At 40.0% G+C, this 19,281-nt stretch overlaps 1 protein-coding gene and 1 pseudogene across 3 annotated transcripts in view; one reads left to right on the top strand and one right to left on the bottom strand.

Annotated features, from left to right (window-relative positions):
• The window catches only part of Wwp2 (WW domain containing E3 ubiquitin protein ligase 2), a 152,277-nt gene that overhangs the window by 17,352 nt on the left and 115,644 nt on the right, over positions 1-19,281 (top strand). The window lies entirely within an intron of this gene.
• LOC101710161 (large ribosomal subunit protein eL39 pseudogene) lies at positions 8,810-9,061 on the bottom strand (annotated as a pseudogene).

Raw genomic sequence — 19,281 nt, 5'->3', positions numbered from 1 at the left:
GTGGTTGTGAGGCAGGTACACATAGTGCCACTGAGCTAAATCCCTGGCCTAGTTTTAATCTTCAACACGTGGAAAGCCAGTTTTTTCAGCACTGTTTGTTAAACAGGCTATTTGTCTTCCAGTGAAGGTGTTTGGCACCTTTGTCAAAGATAAAATATATTTGGAGTTGTTTCTACATCTTCTAATCTGTTCCATTGATCCTTGGGTCTGTTTTTCTGCCAATACCAAGTTGTTTTGCTTACAGTAGCTTTGTAGTATAATTTCAAGTCAGGGATTGTAGATGTCCCCTGCCTTGCCTTTGCTGCCCAGAATTGCTTTTGCTATTCTAGGTCTCTTCTGGTTCCAAATAAAGTTTAGGATTGGTTTCTCTAATTCTGTTGAGATATGCTATTGATATTTGATGGGGATTGCATTAAATCTGTATAATAATTTTTGAAGTATGGCAATTTTCATGATATTGATTCTTCCTGCCCAAGAACAAGGAATATATTTCTATTTTCTGATAGCCTCTTCAGTCTCTTTTTTCAGAGAATTGCAGTTTTCCACATAAAGCTATTTTATTTCCTTCATTAAATTGATTACTAGGTATTGTGGTTTTTGTTGCTATCGTGAAAGGTGTTGTTTCTCTAATTTCTCTTTCAGTGAGTTTGTTATTCATGTACTGGAAGACTATTGATTTTTGAGTGTTGACTTTGTATCCAGCTATGCTACTGAATTTGGTTATTAAATCTAGAAGTCTTTTGGTGGAGCTTTTGGGATCTTCTGTAAAAAGTATCATGTCATCTGGAAATAATGATAATTTAACTTCTTCCTTTCCAGTCCTTATCCCTTTTATTTCTTTCTCTTGTCTAATTGGTCTGGCTAATGTTTCCAGAACTATATTGAGTAAGAGTGGTGACAGTGGATACCTTTGTCTTGTTCCTGATTTCAGAGTGAAAGCTTTCAGTTTTTGTCCATTTAGTAAGATGTTGACTGTTGGTTTGTCATAAGTGGCTTTTATTAGATTGAGATTAAGACCATCTATTCCAATTTTTTGTAGGGTTTTGTTATGAATGTGTGTTAGACTTTGTCAAATGCTCTTTCTGCATCTATTGAGATGATCATATCATTTTTGTCCTTGGCTCTGGTAATATAGTGTATTATATTTCTTGATTTCTGTATGTTGAACCATGCCTTCATCCCTGGGATGAATACTACTTGGTCAGGGTGTATGATCTTCATGGTGATTTGCTGCATTCTGTTTGCCAGTATCTTATTGAGGTTTTTGCATTTATGTTCATTAGGGAGATTGGTCTGTAGTTCTCTTTTTTGGTTAGATCCTTCTCTGCTTTTGGTATCAGTGTAATGCTTTTGGTATCAGTGTAATTCATTCCAGGAATGAATTTGGGAATATTGCTTCCCTTTCAATTTAAAGAGTTTGAGAAGTAGCTGCATTATGTTTTCTCTAAATTTCTTGTCGAATTCAGCAGTGAATCTGTCAGGGCCTGGGCATTTCTTTGTTGGTAGGTTTTTGTTTTTTATTTTTTGGTACTGGGGATTGAACTCAGGACTTTGCGCTTGTAAGGCAGGTGGACACACCACTGAGGTAAATCCCCGGCCTGGTAGGGTTTTTTTTTTTGGTACCGGGGATCGAACTGTTAGGTTTTTAATTACATCTTCAATTTCATTGACTGATGTTGGTTTATTTATAACTTTTATTATCTTAGCTTTAGTAATACATATGTATCCAGGAAATCTGTCCATTTCTTCTGTGTTTTCCATCTTATTAGAATACAGATTCTAGATTTAGCTCAGTGGCACCACACCTGCCTTGCAAGTACAAGGTCCTGAGTTTGATCCCTGGTATCAAAAAAAAAAAAAATAATAACACAGGTTGTTGACATAGGTATTACTGATCTTCTGGATTTCTGCAGGATCTGTTGTGATTTCACCTTTTTCATTCCCAATTGCATGGATTTGAGTCTTTTCTTTCCTTTTTTTTTTTTTTTTGGTACCAGGGATTGAACTCAGGACCTTGTGCTTGCTAGGCAGGCAGCAGAACCACTGAACTAAATCCCCAGCCCCTTCTTTCATTTTTTTAATAAGGTTGGCTAAGGGTTTGTCAATTTTATTTAATCTTTCAAAGAGCCAATGCTTCGATTCATTGATTCTTTGTATTATTTTCTTAGTCTTCATTGCATTAATTTTTTTCATTGCATTAACTGTTTTTGTTTTGTTTTGTTTTGTTTTTGGTACCAGGGATCGAACTTGGGATCTTGTGCTTGTGAGGCAGGCAGCAGAACCACTTCATTGCATTAACTTTTGCTCTGATCTTTATTATTTCCTTCCTTGTATGAATTTTGGGGTTGACTTGCTCTTCTCTTTCTAGAAGGTTGAGGTTCAATGTTAGGTTGTTTATTTGTGTTTGCTCTGTTTTTCTTTTTCTTTTTTTTTTTTTTTTGGGTACTGGGAATTGAACTCAGGACCTTATGCTTGCGAGGCAGGTGGCAGAACCATTGAGCTAAATCCCCAGCCCTCTGTTTTTCTGATATGGGAATTCACTGCTATAAATTTCTCTCATAGGACTGCTTTCATTGTGTCCCATAAATTCTGGTATGTTGTATTGGCATTATCGTTTAGTTGTAGAAACTGTCTAACTTCTTCTTTAGTTTCATCTGTGACCCATTGGTTGTTCAGGAGGGTATTATTTAATTTCCATGTGTTTATGAAGTACTCATGGGTTTTTTTGCCATTAATTTCCAATTTCATTGCACTATGGTCTGATAATATGCATGCGATAATTTCAATTCCTTTATATTTACTTAAGCATGTTCTTACTATGAGCTAGTATGTGGTCTATTTTTGCAAACGTCCCATGTGCAGCTGAGAAGAATGTGTATTCTGATGTTGCAGGGTAGAACACTCTGTAGACATCTACTAATCCATTTGTTCAAAAGGTTGGTTCAGTTCTGATATTTCTTTGTTGATTTTTTTTTGTCTAGTTGATCTGTTTGTGACTGTGGGATATTGAGTTTCCCCATTCCAATTATATTAGTGTTTATTTGATTTTTTTATGTCTGTTAATATTTTATATAGTTGGATGTACTGGTATTTGGTGCACATACATTTATGATTGTTATTTCTCCCTCTTGGATTGTTCCCTTTACCAGGATGTAGTGACCTTCTTTGTGTCTCTTTTTTTAGTACTGGGGATCGAACTGGGGGTGCGGGAGCTTCTTTGTCTCTCTTAATCAGTCTTGGCTTGAAATCTACTTGTGTGCAAGGAGAATAGCTACCCTTGCTTTTTTCCAGTTCCTGTAGCATGGAAATTTTTTTTTTTGGTACTGGGGATCAAACTTGGGACCTTGTGCTTGCGAGGCAGGCAGCGGAACCACTGTAGCATGGAATATTGTTTTCCATCCTTTGACTTTCAGACTATGAATTTCTTTTTTTTTTGAGGCAGGGTCTCTCCCTTTGTAGTTCAGGCTGGTCCTGAACTCACTATATAGCCTAGGCTGGCCTCGAACTCACAGGGATCCTCCTGCCTCAGCCTCCCAAGTGCTGGGATTACAGGTGTGTGCTACCATGCCTGTCTTATGAATTTCTTTTTAAATCAAATGTGTTTCTTGTATGCAGCATATTGTTGGATCTTGCTTCTTGATTCATTTTGTCAGTCTGATATGTATTGCCTAAGACTGGGGCTGTAGCTCAGTGGAGCCGGTCCCTGAATGATATATATTGCCTTATCTTTGTCATGTTATTTTTCTGTTGTTGCCCCCCCCCCCAGGCTTACCTTGCCTATTGGATTCATTCTGTTGGGATTCATGGAGTTGTATTTCTTAAACAGACTATATTTACAATGCATATAACCTATGACCAGAATATATAAAGAACTCTTACAGCTCGTTAACAGACAACCCAATTAAAATGTAGACATAAGAAGATGATAAATAGCCAGTATAGCACAAGGAATGGTGTGCAACTCTAGAGTCAGAAAAATACTAATCAGTACAATAACAAGATTGAATTATACACTCATTAGGGAGATGAAGTCAAAAGTTTTAAAAGCCTTGTCATGACTTGTTCTTTTTGTTGGATTCTCCCCCTTTGTATTTAATTTGTCACACTCAGTGGATTCATTCTGCTGGGTTTCCTGGGGTTGTGATCCTCATTGTCTTTTCCTAGGATATTGTCTAAAATTTTTTGGAGTGCTGGTTTGGTATTCATGAAGTTCCTGAGGTGCTCTTTGTCATGAAAGTATCTTATTTCTCCATCAATTTTGAAAGATAGTTTTGCAGGGTACATCAATCTGGGTTGGAGGCTGTTTTCCTTGAGGGCTTGAAATACATCACTCCAAGCTCTTCTTGCCTTGAGGGTTTGCATTGAGAAGTCTGCTGTGATTCTGATGGGCTTTCCTTTGTATGTGATTTGTTTCTTTTCTCTCACTTCTTGTAGAATTTTGTTCTTCTGTTGGATTTCTGGAATCCTAACTATTATATGCCTATGTGTAGATTTTTTTTTGATCAAGGCTAGCTGGAGTCCTACGTGCCTCACTTAGCTGTATGTCAAGTTCTTTTCCCCTCCTTGGGAAGTTTTCTGCCATCACTTCTGTGAAGAGTTTCTTTTATGTCATCTGCACTCCTGTTTCTTGATTGACTCCAATCAGTCTTATGTTATTCTTCTTTGCATCGTCTAGCAGCTGCTGGATTGATTTCTTGTGTTCCCTTACAATTTTAAAGCAATTTTTCTTTTCCCCCTCACTAATTGCAATCTTATCTTCTATATGTGAAATTCTATCCTCACATTGGGTCATTCTGCTGCACAGACTTTTGATGGAGTTTTTAATCTCTTGGAAATCTTTGTATCTGTTTTATGGATTCCATTTGTTTCCTACGTTGGGATTCCATCATGTTCCTCAGATCCTCTATCTTTTTATCTGTGTCCTCTCTAGATTTATTGATCATGTCTTGCACCATGAGCAAAATCTTTGCTGTTATCTGAGTATTATTTCTGATTTCATTTTTCCCAGATCCTCTTTTGTTGCCTGTTCAGAGAGTCCAGGTGGTTGAGTATCAGATTGTTCCATTTCATTTCCCTTTGGGGTTGCTGTAGGTGATCTGGAAGTCTGTTTTTGAGGCTTGTTTATGTGTTTTTTCATTTCCATGGGGCGGGGGTGGTGTGCTTCTGGCACCCATGTGGCTCACCTTCTCTGCCCTAGGAGCTTGGGATGGCAGCAGGGGAGCTTTCTTTCGGGTTCTGGGACTGGCTGAGCTTCTCTGGCTAGGAGCCTGGGATGGAGGCGGGGAGCTTCCTTCTGGGTGCTGGGACCAGCTGAGCTTCTCTGCCCTAGGCGCCAGGGATGGAGGCAGGGAGCTTCCTTCTGGGTGCTGGGACCGGCTGAGCTTCTCTGCCCTAGGAGCCTGGGATGGAGGCAGGGAGCTTGCTTCTGGGTGCTGGGACCGGCTGAGCTTCTCTGCCCTAGGAGCCTGGGATGGCAGCGGGGTAGCTTCCTTCCGGGTGCTGGGACCAGCTGATCTTCTCTGCCCTAGGAGCCTGGGATGGAGGTGGGGAGCTTCCTTCCGGGTGCTGGGACCAGCTCACCTTCTCTGCCCTAGGAGCCTGGGATGGAGGTGGGGAGCTTCCTTCCGGGTGCTGGGACCAGCTCACCTTCTCTGCCCTAGGAGCCTGGGATGGAGGTGGGGAGCTTGCTTCTGGGTGCTGGGACCGGCTGAGCTTCTCTGCCCTAGGAGCCTGGGATGGAGGTGGGGAGCTTCCTTCTGGGTGCTGGGACCAGCTGAGCTTCTCTCTGGAGTTGTATTTCTTGTTATCTCTTTCTAGAATGTCCTTCAGAACATTTTGGAGTGTAGGTTTGGTGGTCATGAATTTCTTCAGGTGTTCTTTTCATGGAAGTATCTTATTTCTTCATCAATTTTTTTGCGGGGTACCAGGGATCAAACTCAGGTCCTTGCACTTGTGAGGCAGGCATGGCACCACTGAGCTAAATCCCTGGCCCCTCTTCATCAGTTTTGAAAGATGTTTTTGCTGGTTATATCAATCTGGGTTGGAGGTTTTTTTAGGGGTTGAAATACTTCAGTCCAAGCTGTCCTTGACTTGAGGGTTTGTGTTGAGAAGTCTGCTGTGATTCTGATGGGCTTTCCTTTATAGGTGATTTGTTCTTTAACAGCTTTTAATATTCTGTTCTTGTGTTAAATTTCTGGAATCTTGACTATTATATGCCTTTATAGATTTTTTTTTTACCATGGCTAATTGGAGTTCTGTATGTCAAATTCTTTTTCCTTGCTTGGGAAGTTTTCTGTCATTACTTCTATTAATAAGTTTTTTTATGTCATTTGCACTATGTGCTGCTTTTTCATTCACTCCAATCAATCTTATTTTTCTTTGCATCATCTAGAAGCTGTTGGATTGATTGTTCATGGTCACTTGCTATTTTTAAGAGATCCTTCTTTTTATGCTCACTTCTATATCTGATATTCTGCCTTCTATATCTGATATTCTGTCCTCATATTGGCTACTTCTGCTGGGTATACTTTCAATGGAATTTTTAATCTCCTGGGTATCTGATTGAATTGGTTTCATGGATTCCATTTTCTCCCTATGTTGGGCATTCATGGTCTCCATCATTTTCCTTAGTTCCTGTATTTTTTTTTTTTTTTGCTTCTGTCCACTCTAGAGTCACTAATCATTTCTTTCTTTTTATTTTAATTGATTAATTTATTTTTTATTTATTTCATTATGATCATCATCTCTGTAGTTTTCTGAGAAACTTTTTTTTTTTTTTTGGTACCAGGGATTGAACTTGGGTTCTTGTGCTTTCGAGGCCAGCATCGGAACCACTGACCTAAATCCCCGGCCCATCTGAGAAACTTTTAAAAAAAATTTTATTTTATTGGTACATTTTAGGTATACAATATAATGACATTCATCATTGGAAATTTGCACCTTTACATAATCTCTCTTGGTTCTTATTTTTCCCCCTTCCCCTGCCTTCCCTTCAACCCCTCCATCCCTCCCTATTTATAAAGACTTCGTTTCCTTTTTTCTTTTTCTCATATTAATTCCATTCTCTTCTTTCCTTTCCCTTACCCCTCCCACTTCCCCTTCCCCTTTACCCCTTTTCTTCCTTTTTCACATTATCTATTATACCTTTTAGTCTTTGTTAACACTTTCAGTTTCTCACACTAGAGAAACTATTTGGTATTTACACATGCGTGTCTTATTTATTTCACTTAAGAGTATTGCCTCAATGTGCATCCATTTAGCTATAAATGTCTCTAATTTCTCAATTTTTATGGCTGAGTAGTACTCCATTTTATTTAAAAACCCCACATTTTTCTTTATCCAGTCTCCAGTTGATGGGCAATTGGGCTGCTTCCAAGTTTTAGCTATTACAAATTGTGCTGCTATGAACATGGGTGCACATATATCACTGTGGTATGATTCTTTTAATTCTTTGGGGAAGATACCCAGTAGGGGAATAGCTGGGTCAAATGGGACTTCCTAGTTCTTTGATGTATCTCCATACTGATTTCCACAGTGGTTTGAGAAACTATTTCTGATTTGATTTTTTTCTAGATCCTCATTCATCTCCTTTGTTACTTCCTCTGTTACCACTTCAGAGAGTCCAGGTGGATGGGTTTCAAATTGTTCCACTTCATTGCTCCTTCGGTTTGCATCTTGCTTGAGTGTCTTCTCATTTTCTTTCTTTTTTTTTTTTTTTGGTACCAGAGATTGAACTCAGGCCCTTGTGCTTTCGCAGCAGGTGGCAAAACCACTAAGCTAAATCCCCAGCCCCTTTCTTTCTTTTTTGAAAAGTTTAATTCCTGGATTGACGCTTGTAAATTGCATATGACAAGTAGTTTTATTGCCAGTATTTAGAATCTTTAGAAAATGACTACTTCTCAGAGATATCTTTTATGTGTAGCTGGCTTTTGGGATTTGAGTCTGTTACAAGATCCTACTTCTTCAATTTATTGTGGATGAGAAGTTGCTGCCTATTTGGCCTAGCCCCTGGTTCTTTGGCACTGGCAATGGCGTATGTTTTTGACTGTTAGGAAATCTCAGTCTTGGCATACCAGCAAGAACAACTGATTAGAACAACTCTGTGACATTGGCTAAAGCAGTACAATCAGCAATAACAATAGCAACAAACATAGCCTAGAAAATGACAAACAGTGGTAACTATTCATTTACCACCTGTAACAGTATGAACTAGATTTGTTGTTATATAACACAGTCTAAAACAAAGCAGAAAATTATATATAGTAAATAGGCCCTCAGTATAGTGATTTCACCTGCAGGGGGTAAAATTTAAAAGCGATTAGGGAGAAAAATAGAGAAATAGAAGAAGAGGAAGAGATTAGCAGTAAGAGTGGAGGACAAAGGAAGATTATGCAAACTTTGGGGAACTGGTGAAGAAGACACGAGGGAAAGAGAAAGAAGAAATAAAAATAGGAACAGAACAACAACAATAAACTAAAAATAATGTTCACACATATATATGAAAACAAGAACAATAAAGAAAAAAAAACAATAAGAAAAGGGAAAAAAAAGACTACTTCAAGGCATGTCTTTCCTGTCACTGGTAGACAAGTTGAGTACACAGAGGCCAGTCCATATTGACTAATCCCAACAAGCCAGCTGTAGATTTATGGTGCGGTAGTGGATTATCACACCAAGCCTGTACCTTTAGTTGTTTTTTTTTTAAAAGGTTTCAAAACATTTATTGTTGACTCAGTGTGATCACAGAACAAGATTCCTGATTAAGCACGTTCAACTGTCCAGCCAATCATATTTAACCTTGATATGGTAAAGTAATCTCGACCATGATAAAGAATGTATCATTTTGTGACTCTGGGGAGAGAAATATGCTGCATCTCATGTTCAATTCTTTACAGTCCCAGCTTGGTCCTCCTCCAGTGTCTCCTCTTGGAGTTGTACCTGATTTTATTACCAGTCCTCATCCGAATCCATTGAGGAATGAGACTATTCTGCTTTTGCTTCTTGGCCAGGAATCGCTTGATTCTGAAAGTCTTGTGAGAAGACATGGTTAGGCTCAGAGGCAAGCGCAGGCACGTGATAGCGGACAGAAGCAGAAGAGGACCCTGTACCTTTAGTTCTGAAACTCAGGCTGGTTTCTAGCTGTGAGGCTAGAACCCAATTTGTTTGGCCTACAACACTGTGTCTCCTGCCGACTTGAACTTGGCTCCTTGACCTTCTGCTGACTTGAACTCAGTTCTGCCTTAACCTGATAGAGTCCACCTGCAGCAGCTCTGAGTTCTGAACTCAATTAGCCCCTCTCCTATATGGCTACCAGCCAATTGCCCTCTCTTAGGGAACGTCTCAGCTCGAATAACTCACCAGCCACTGCAGTCTGCTGTGGCCATTGCTCTGTTTCACTGGTGTGTTTCTCCCGTGGAGGCCTCTGGGGTCACTAGTAGTCACCTTGTGTCTTCAGGTTTGTGCCGCCCCTCCCATGAAGCAAGTCAAGGCTCAGGGAGAAAGTGCTGCTTGCCACTTCTTTCTTCGTTGAAGATGCCCTCCTCACTCTCCCTGTGAGCTTCAGTTCTCGCTTCAGATCCTTGCTGGGTCCCAGGGCCCCACTTCCCTCCTTCTTGTCTTTCTCATGTTGCTGCATTCCAGTGTCTGGACACCAAATCTCAGGGAGGCTGTTTCTCTGCTGTTCACTACTCTGCTATCTTCTGAAATCCACATGTTTTAAAGCTTTTGTCACTGATCATGTAAGTTTTCTGTTCCTAATTTGTGTGATGAATATCACAAGTTCGGTGGCTTTAAACAACAATAATTCATTCTTTCTCAGTTTTAGAGCCAGACCCCTGAAATCAAGGTGGTCTGAGGGTCCTCCCCAGAAGATCCTAGGGGACCTTCTTGCCTTGTCCAGTTTCTCAGCTGTACCATTCCGACCTCTGTGCCTGTCCTCAAGAGGCTTCTCCCTGGTGTCTGGAATTTCTTCTGGTCTCTCATGAGGACAGAAGGCCTCCCCTAAACCCAGGGGATCTTACCTAGGGATCCACCCTAATTATATCTGCAGAGACCCTGTTTCCAAATAAGGTCACCCTCACGGGTTCCAGGGGGTTAGGACTTAGCTTCATGGGAGCCACAGTTCAATCCACTACACTGATTGAGTGTAGACAGGATGTTTTTATTAAATAAGGATGTTATCCTACAACACAAGTTAAAGAGAAACCTTTCCTCTTTTGAATTTAAATTTTATGTCCCAAATAATACATGTGCGTGGTTAAAAAATGCAATAGCATTATGCAGTTTACAAAACAGCCGCAATTCCTTGCTTTATCCCTTTAAAATTTCATTTATTTATTTGCGGTGTTAGGGATCAAACTGAGGACCTTGTGTATGCTGAGCAAGCACTGTACCCTGGAGCAACACCCCTTGCTCTACCTGTATTTCCTGGTTATAACCATTTCACAATTTATTTTTTGTTTTCATTTTTGGTGGTACTGGGGAGTGAACCCAGGGCCTATGTACTGATCTATATATATCCCCAGCCCTTTTCTTATTTTTTATTTTGAGATAAGGTCTCACTAAATCATGAAATTGCCCAGGCTGGGCTCATACTTGTGCTCCTCCTGCCTCAGCCTCTCGAGTGCTGGGATCACAGATGGGCACCACCACAGTTGGCCCATCATGTCATGAGTTTGGATTAAATCGTTTATACTGTAGTGATAAATGCTATTTACACTTAAGCCACGTAGTATACTAAGATCGCATTTTCTTCCTCAATTCAGCTTTTGTTTTTACTGGAGTCACACATTTCCCCAAACATTGGGACAGAGCCACAACTTTGAGTGTGGTGAGAAGAGGCGCATGATCCTTTTCCTTCTTAGACATGACATCTGTCATTCCTGCGTCTGGGCTGGCTGGGGTTGTGCTCCATTAGTCTCACGCGCCCATGGGAGCTTCCCGCCCTCTTCTTTTCTTCCCTGCTGTGCATCTTTCAGTAGCTTCCCCAGAAAGCTAGCTTTGGAAATTACTCTTTTGGGACTGCAATTCTGAAAATACCTTTGTTTTCCTTTCATCCTGGATTGGTTTTCTTGGTTCTCAAATTCTAGATAGAAAATAATTTTTTGCTGGGGATGTAGCATAGTGGCACCTCACCTGCCTCGCAAACACAAAGGTCCTGAGTTCGATCCCTGGTACAAAAAGAAAGAAAAACGAAAGTAATTTTATCAGGATTTGAGAAGCTTTCAGGGTGACATTGAGAAGCCAGGCCATTCTGGTTGCTGTTTGTAAATGTGACTGGAAGTTTTATTATTTTCAGGCTTAAGGTCTGAACTTTTGTAACATGATATGTTAGTGTGATTCTTTTTCTTCTTCTTTTTCTTTTTTATTTTTTTGAGACATGGTCTCACTGTGTAGTCCAGGCTGGCCTTGAACTCGTGGAAGTCCTCCTGGTTCAGCCTCCTGAGTGCTGGGATTATGGGCTTGCACCACCATGCCTGGCTAGTATGGTTCTTTTTCATTCATTGTTCTGGGGATGGGGCTCCTTTCTGTCTACAAGTATGTATCTTTCAGAGTTAGAAAATAAAATTGTAACTTTGTAACATTTCTTGATTTCTTTCTCTCTCTTTTTTCCTCTTCTCTTGGTTGTTGAACATTTTAAACTAATTTAAAAAATTTTAAACTATTTAAAACATTTTAAACTATTTAAAAAATATCTTTTGGGCCAGATTTAGCTCAGTGGTGCAGCTGCTTGCCTTGCAAGGACAAGGTCCCAAGTTCGATCTGTGGAACCAAAAAAAAGAAAAAAAAAGAAAGAAACAAAAAAATATCTTTTCTCTCCTAGTTATCATCACCCCCTCTTTTAAAAATTTTTTTTAGTACCTACCTGCGTATCATTTTTCAGTTTTGTTTCTGCTATCAAAATTGACCTTTTCAAGACTTTTTATTTTCTGACTATTTCCTTTTTGTTTGTTTAAATGACATTCTGGGCTTGTTTCATGATACAATATTTTATTGCTCTGAATTGCTTTTGACCTCTCTTTCACTTAATTATTTTTCTTTAAAATTGGTGTTTATAATTCACTCTTTCAAAATATGCAAATCAGTGGTTTTTAGTGTTTTCACAAAGTTGTGCACCCCTCATTACTAATTCTAGAACATTTTATTACCCTCTCAGAAGACTTGTGCCCAGTAGTAGTACTGTCTGTCTCCCTCAGCTCTCTCAGCCTTAGGCAACCATTAATCTACTTTGTGTATCTATTTATTTGGCTGTCCTATAAATGGAATAATACAATAACTGGGATTTTGGGGGGAGGTGCCTTTTTTTCCCCCAGTATTGAAGATTGAACCTAAGACCTTCACAATGTGCTGCATCCCAAGCCCCCCCCCCCCCCCCGCCCCCGTTTTTTCTTTTTTTTGAGACAGGATCTTGTGTAGTTCAGGCTGGCCTTGAACTTACAGGGGTCCTCCTGTCTTAGCCTCCCAAGTGGTGGGATTACAGGTATGTGCTCCCATGCCCAGCCCTAGCGCATGTTTTGTTTTTTGGGACAGATTCTCACTGCCTAGGCTGGGCTTGAGCTTGTGATCCTCCTCCCTCAGCCTTCCAGAGTTCTGGGATTATAGATGTGCATCACTGTGCCCAGTTTGTCTGACTTCTTCTACTTAGCATAATATTTTCCAAATTTTTCTGTGTCATAGTGTGAATCAGTAGTTTATTACTTTTTATGCCCAAGTAATATTCTGTTGTACATTTTATTCGTTTTTCAGTGGGTGAACATTTGGGTTGTTTCTAATACTTGGCCATTTTGGACATATGTGTAGGAGTAGAATTAGTGGCTGTCATGGTAACTGTGTTTGTTTTTGAGGAACTGCCAAACTGTTATGCAAAGCTGTTCACCATTTTTCCTTTCCCGCTAGCAATGTATGAGAGTTCCAATTGTTGCTGTGGGTGATGGGGTCCTGGATGGGTTTCTAGATTCTTGTGCCCTACAAAGAATTATATGTGGCACACAATGGTAAGGGAAAAGCAGCAAAGTTTAATGAAGTTTAATTAGGCAGTGGAACACTCAGAGTGAGTGGGCTTGCTCAGGTGGAAAGAGAAATGGCACAGTGCTGAATATGTTGGATTCCATTGGGTCTTCCAGAGCTTGATTGACAGTGTGATCGACAGGGTGCTGAGTCCTGTCCCATAATGCACTCTGTTATAATTGGGTACATGAGACCCAGTCCAGAGGTGTGAAAAAAGGTCATTGTAGGTCATGCTGGTGGGTATAGTGCCTATGAGTCCTGGTTCGGAATTTCACAGTTTCCCAGGGATCTTTGTTGTTCTCATCTCTACCCCTGGACAGTAGGCCTTAGGACAAAGGTCAGGGAGGTTGGCCCAGGTTCAGGTGAGTGGTCCCGCGGCCCCATTGGAATATCTGTATTACAGTTTCTCCTCATTCTTGCCAACACTTGTTATTGTTTTTCTTTTTTCTTTTGGTCATTTTGGTGCCTTTGAACTAGTCTGTGGTTTTGAGTTGCATTTCCCTACTAATGATGTGGAGCACCCGTTCCCATACTCTGTGGGAGAAATGCCTGTTTAGAATCAGACAGGGGGAACCCCAGCTACTTGGGAGGCTGTGGGGACACCTGACAACCTGGTGAAGACCCATTGAGAGAAGGGAGGGAGGAGAGGGAGATCCACCCATTCAGATCCTTTGTCCACTCTTTAGGTTGGGTTACTTGTCTTTTTATTGTTGAATTGTTGAGTTCTTTACTCTGGGTCTAGATGTTTTTAAATGAGATACAGATTTGCAAATTTTTTCTTCTCTGGGTTTTAGCACTTTCTTTAAGGCATCCTTTGAAGCACAAAAGTTTTTAATTTTGATGAAGTCAAAGTTTTCTAGTTTTTTCTTTGGTTTGTATCTTTGAAGTCTTATTGAAGAGACCATTTCCTAATCTGAAGTCGTGAAGATTTATGATTTGCACCTAACTTTCCTTCTTAAACTTTTATGATTTTGCTCTTATATTTAGACTTTTAAAAAAAAAATTGAGAATTGAACCCAAGGCATTGAGCATGCTAGGTAAGTGTTCTAGTGCTGAGCTACACATCCAGCTCTTTTTTAAAAATTTTGAGACAAGGTCTCACGTAAATTGCCCAGGGTGGCCTTGCATTTGTAGTCCTTATGCCTGAGCCTCTTAAGTACCTGGGATTATGGCATGCATCACCACACCCAGTTTATATTTAGGTCTTTTGAGAGTTTTTGCTGTCATATTTTAGACATTGTAACTTCATTTTTTTTTTTTTTTTGTACCGGAGATCGAACTCGGGTCCTTGTGCTTGCGTAGCAGGCGGCGAAACCGCTGAGCTAAATCCCCAGCCCCGTACCTTCATTTTTGTACACACCTATAATACCAGCACTCTGGGAAGCTAAAGCAGGAGGATCATATATTCAAGCCCAGCTGGGTAATTAAGCAATCCAGTGAGAGCCTGTCTCAAAATGAAAAAGAAAAAGAGTTGTTTACATCCCCAGCTGGTCAAGTTGTAAGTCCTGGGTTTAATTCCCAGTACCACCATCAAAAAAAGAAAAGGAAAGAGAAGAGAAGAGAAGGAAGGGGAGGGGAGGGGAGGGGAGGGGAAGGGGAAGGGGAAGGGAAAGGGAAAAAGATTTACATGAGAAGTTCCAAAGACAATATGATATTTGTTTTTTTGAGAAATTTGTGCAGGTGTATTTTAGTAAAGGGGGAATTTTGACATCTCTCTTCCCCTTTCACTAAATTCATTACTCCCTTCAATGATGAAGTTATTTCTGTATCTACAACCTTTGGTTGTATTTTATTTATTTCAATTTATTGATTGATTGATTGGTACCTGGGATGGAACTTGGGACCTTGCACTTGCGAGGCAGGTAGTGAAACCACTGAGCTAAATCTTCGGCCCTTTTGGTTGTATTTTATTTTATTTATTTATTTATTTATTTATTTATTTATTTTTTGGTACCAGGGATCGAACTCCGGTCCTTGCGCTTGCAAGGCAGGCAGCGGAACCATTGAGCTAAATCCCCAGCCCTTCTTTTGGTTGTATTTTAAACATTATTTTCCTTCCCCCTGCCTGCCCCAGGCTTGTTATGCTTACTCAGCTTTTAAAAAAATAATTTGGGTACAGACACTTTTATCAGCAGGGAAAGCATACTTGATTACATGTACAGTCATCCTTTGTGTTGCTGAGACAGGGAGAGTGTATAGCATACATTCTGGCTTTCAGATTTAACAAGCTTCCTATAACTATATATATATATATATTGTTGTTGTTGTTTGTTTGTTTGTTTTTGGTACCTGGGATTGAACTCAGGACCTTATGCTTACAAGGCAGGCGCAGTGCCGCTGAGCTAAATCCCCGGCCCCTGACAAAAGCTGATAGGTTGAAAGTTCTTGGACAGTTGAAATCTATTTTTCCCTTCCTAGTTGTGGTTACTTTCAATGGGGAGTGGAAAGGTTTTACGATTCAGTGTAATGTGAAGGTGGTATCTGGCTGATTGGGTCTGGGACTGTGGGCAGAGCTCCATAAAATAATATAGATTAGTGTTGATAAACGATGGAGGTAATTATGAAAGACATAGGAGAAAGAAAACGTGGTGGTGTTTTCTATCCCATTTCTTGGGCTTCCTTACTTTGTTCTTTTCGAGTCTTCTTTTTTCCTTTGAGACAGGGTCTCACTACGTAGTTCAGGCTGGCCTTTTAGTCACTATGTAGCCCAGGCTGCCCTCAAACTCAGGGTGATCCTCCTGCTTCAGCCTCCCAAATGTTGGGACTACAGGTATGTGCCACCACACCCCGCCTTTCTGAGCCTTCTTTAGAATTTATCCAATTGATTTTGTTTGGGGGGCTTGAGCTGTAGGTCAAGAGATTTGATCTTTTCTGCACAAACAGGCCATATGGGCTTCAAGTTTCATTTTCTTGAGTCCATACCAAAGCCTAAAAACAGCTAAAGCTCAAGAGTGCAAGCTAGTTTTAAAACAACCCTTAGTTGAGTTGCCTTAGGAGGGAAAGAGTCCCAGTAGACATAAAGACTTTTAAGATATTCTTTTATTTTTTAAAGTCTATAAATAATGTATCTCCAGTTTTTCGTGCTTTAACCCCTGTTATTAAAAGCCCTCGGGTTTAATTTATAATCATTAATCTTTCCTTCATCATTCAAGATATGATCCTTTTTCCTCCTTAAAATTATTGTTCAGTTATGATAAAGATCAAATGCAGGAAATAGTTCAGAGACTAAGATAATAAGCAGCTGTGAAAACTGCCATCTGGAGCTATGAACGTGAACATTTTGCCTTTTTGCTTGAGCCTTTTTCTACAGTTACATTCCTCATTGAGATCTTGTACCTTTACATGATGTATCTTGGTTCTTATTTTTTCCCCATTCCCCTGCCCTCCCTTCACCCCCTCGACCCCTCCCCATTTACAAAGACTTTGTTTCCATGTTTTTCCTTTTCTCATATTTTTTCTTTTCCCTTCTTTCCTTTACCCCCTTCCCCTCCCATTTCCCCTATTCCTTTAGACATTTTCTTCCTATTTCACAGTATCAATTATACATTTTGATTCTTATTTATACTTTTAGTTTTTCTCACCAGAGAAACTATTTAGTATTTACACATGCATGTCCTATTTATTTCACTTAAGAGTATGGCCTCAATGTGCATCCACTTTGCTATAAATGTCTCTAGTTTCTCATTCTTTATGGCTGAGTAGTACTCCATTTTACAAAAAAAACTACGTCTTCTTTATCCAGTCTGCAGTTAATGGGGACATGGGCTGTTTCTAAGTTTTAGCTATTACAAACTGTGCCGCTGTAAACAAAGGTGTGCATATATCACTGTGGTATGATTCTTTTAATTCTTTGGGGAAGATCCCCAGTAGAGGAGTAGCTGGGTCAAATGGGACTTCCAATCCTAGTTGTTTGAGGTATCTCCATATTGATTTCCATAGTGGTTGCACCAGTCTGCACTCCCACCAACAATGAAGAAGGGTTCCTTTCTCCCCACAACCACGCCAGCATTTGTTATTGGTTGATTTCCTTTTCTTTTTTTTTTTTTTTGGTACTGGGGATTGAACTCGGGACCTTGCGGTTGTGAGGCAGGTGGCAGAACCACTGAGCTAAATCCCCGGCCCATGGTTGATTTCTTGATAGCAGCCATTCTTTCTGGGGTGAGGTGGAATCTCAGTGTTGTTTTCATCTGCATCTCTTGAATGACCAGTGATGCTGGACATTTTTTCATATGTTTATTTGCTGCTTTTACTTCTATGTCTGAGAAATGTCTGTTCATTTCAGATGCCCATTTTTGAATTTGGTCTTTATATTTGGGGGTATGATTTTTTTTAGTTCTTTATGTATTCTAGATAGTAGACCTTTGTCTGAGGAACAGCTGATAAACATTTTTTCTCAGATTGTAGGTTGTCTCTTAGCTCTGTTGGTGGTTTCTCTTGCAGTGCAGAAGCTTTTTAATAAGATGAGATTACAGTTGTTGCTTCTTTATGCTAGTTCTTGTGCTACTGAGGATTTGTTCATAAAGTCCTTTCCTATGCCAGTGTTGAGAGTTCTACCTAACTTGTCTTCCAGCAAGTTGAGTGTTTCTGTTTTAATATTTAGATCTTTAATCCACTTCGATTTTAGTTTAGTGCATGGTGAAAGATAGGGGTCTAGTTTTAATCTTTGGCAAGTTGAAATCCAGTTTTACCAACACCATTTATTAAAGAGGCTATCTTTCCTCCAGTGAGGATCATTGGCTTCTTTGTCAAAGATGAGGTAGCTGAGTGTGTCTGGAGTTGTTTCTGCATCTTCTAATCTATTCCACTGGTCTTCTGGTCTGTTTCTTTGCCAGTACCATGCTGTTTTTATCACAGTAGCTTTGTAGTATAGTTTCAAGTTGGGGATTGTAATACCCCCCGCCATGACTCTGTTGCCTAGAATTGCTTTTGTTATTCTCGGTCTTTTCTGGTTCCAGATGAACTTTTGGATTTTTTTCCCTAGTTCTGTGAAATATGCTGTTGGGATCTCGATCGGGTTTGCATTGAATCTGTGTAGCAGTTTTGGAAGAATGGCCATTTTCACTAGATTGGTTCTTCCTACCCGGGAACAGGGGATATCTTTCCATTTGTTATATCCTCTTTGATCCCTTTTTTCAGGGTGTTGTAGTTTTCAGTGTAGAGGTCTTTTGTCTCTTTCGTTAGATTGATTGCTAGATATTCCATGTTTTTTGGATGCTATTGTGAAAGGGATTGTTTCTCTAATTTCTCTTTCAGTGAGTCTGTTATTTGTGTACTAGAAGGCTGTTGATTTTTGAGTGTTGACCTTGTATCCAGCTGCTCTACTGAATCTGTCAATTAAGTCTAGAAGTCTTTTGGCAGAGTTTTTTGGGTCTTCTATGTAAAGTACTGTATCATCGGCAAATAATGACAGTTTAATTTCTTCCTTTCCTGTCTTTATTCCTTTTATTTCTTTCTCTTGTCTAATTGCCATGGCTAATGTTTCCAGAACTATTTTGAACAGGAGTGGTGATAGTGAACATCCTTGTCTTGTTCCTGATTTTAGCGTGAAGGAAGAACCTTTTTCTTTAGAAGAGAAAATGTTGCAGGTATCATTGAAGTTCCCTTGCTCTCCTTTGTCCAGTTCTTCTGATCCCTCCTCCCCTACTCAAAGGGAGCTTCTGCACTTGCAGTGGCCCTTTCCTGTGCTTTTGTATTTTCTACCCAGGTGTCCACAGCAGCTACAGAATTGTGCTTTAAAGCTCAAGTGTGTACCAGTGGCATCGTACTCTACTTAGGCTGGCTCGATCTCTTTCTCTCTCACTGTCTCTATCTCTGCCTCTCTCTCCTGGTTTGCAATTTGTACATGTAGATTGAAAGTACATCTTTCAAATTTGATACAGCATTTTGTTTTAGAAATATATCACAATTTACACATTCTCCCCTTGATGAGCATTTAGGTTGTTTAAATTTTTGCAATTTTAAACATCGTTGTGATGAACAACGTGGGTTCTTCTGCATACATTGGAAAGATACCGTGCTTCCTCAGATGCCTGGTAGTGGAATCCTGGGGCTCATCATCATCATCATCATCTTCTTCATCTTCATCTTCTCCCCCCGACCTTTTTTTTTTTTTTTTTTTCCGGTACTGGGGATTGAACCCAGGACCTTTACACTGAGTATATCTCTGGCCCTTTAAAAAATTTTTTTGAGACAGGCCTCATTAAGTTGCTAAATTGCCTGGTGCAGAAAAGAACCTTCTGATCATCCTGTTTGGGCATCCCAAAGTGCCAGGGTCAC

Source organism: Heterocephalus glaber, unplaced genomic scaffold (genome assembly GCF_053883595.1).
Source record: "Heterocephalus glaber isolate CG9 unplaced genomic scaffold, H.glaber_assembly_v1.0 deba00000071, whole genome shotgun sequence".
Taxonomy (NCBI): domain Eukaryota; kingdom Metazoa; phylum Chordata; class Mammalia; order Rodentia; family Bathyergidae; genus Heterocephalus; species Heterocephalus glaber.
The sequence above is the reverse complement of the archived record's forward strand: the minus strand, read 5'-3'. Positions and strand labels throughout refer to the sequence as shown.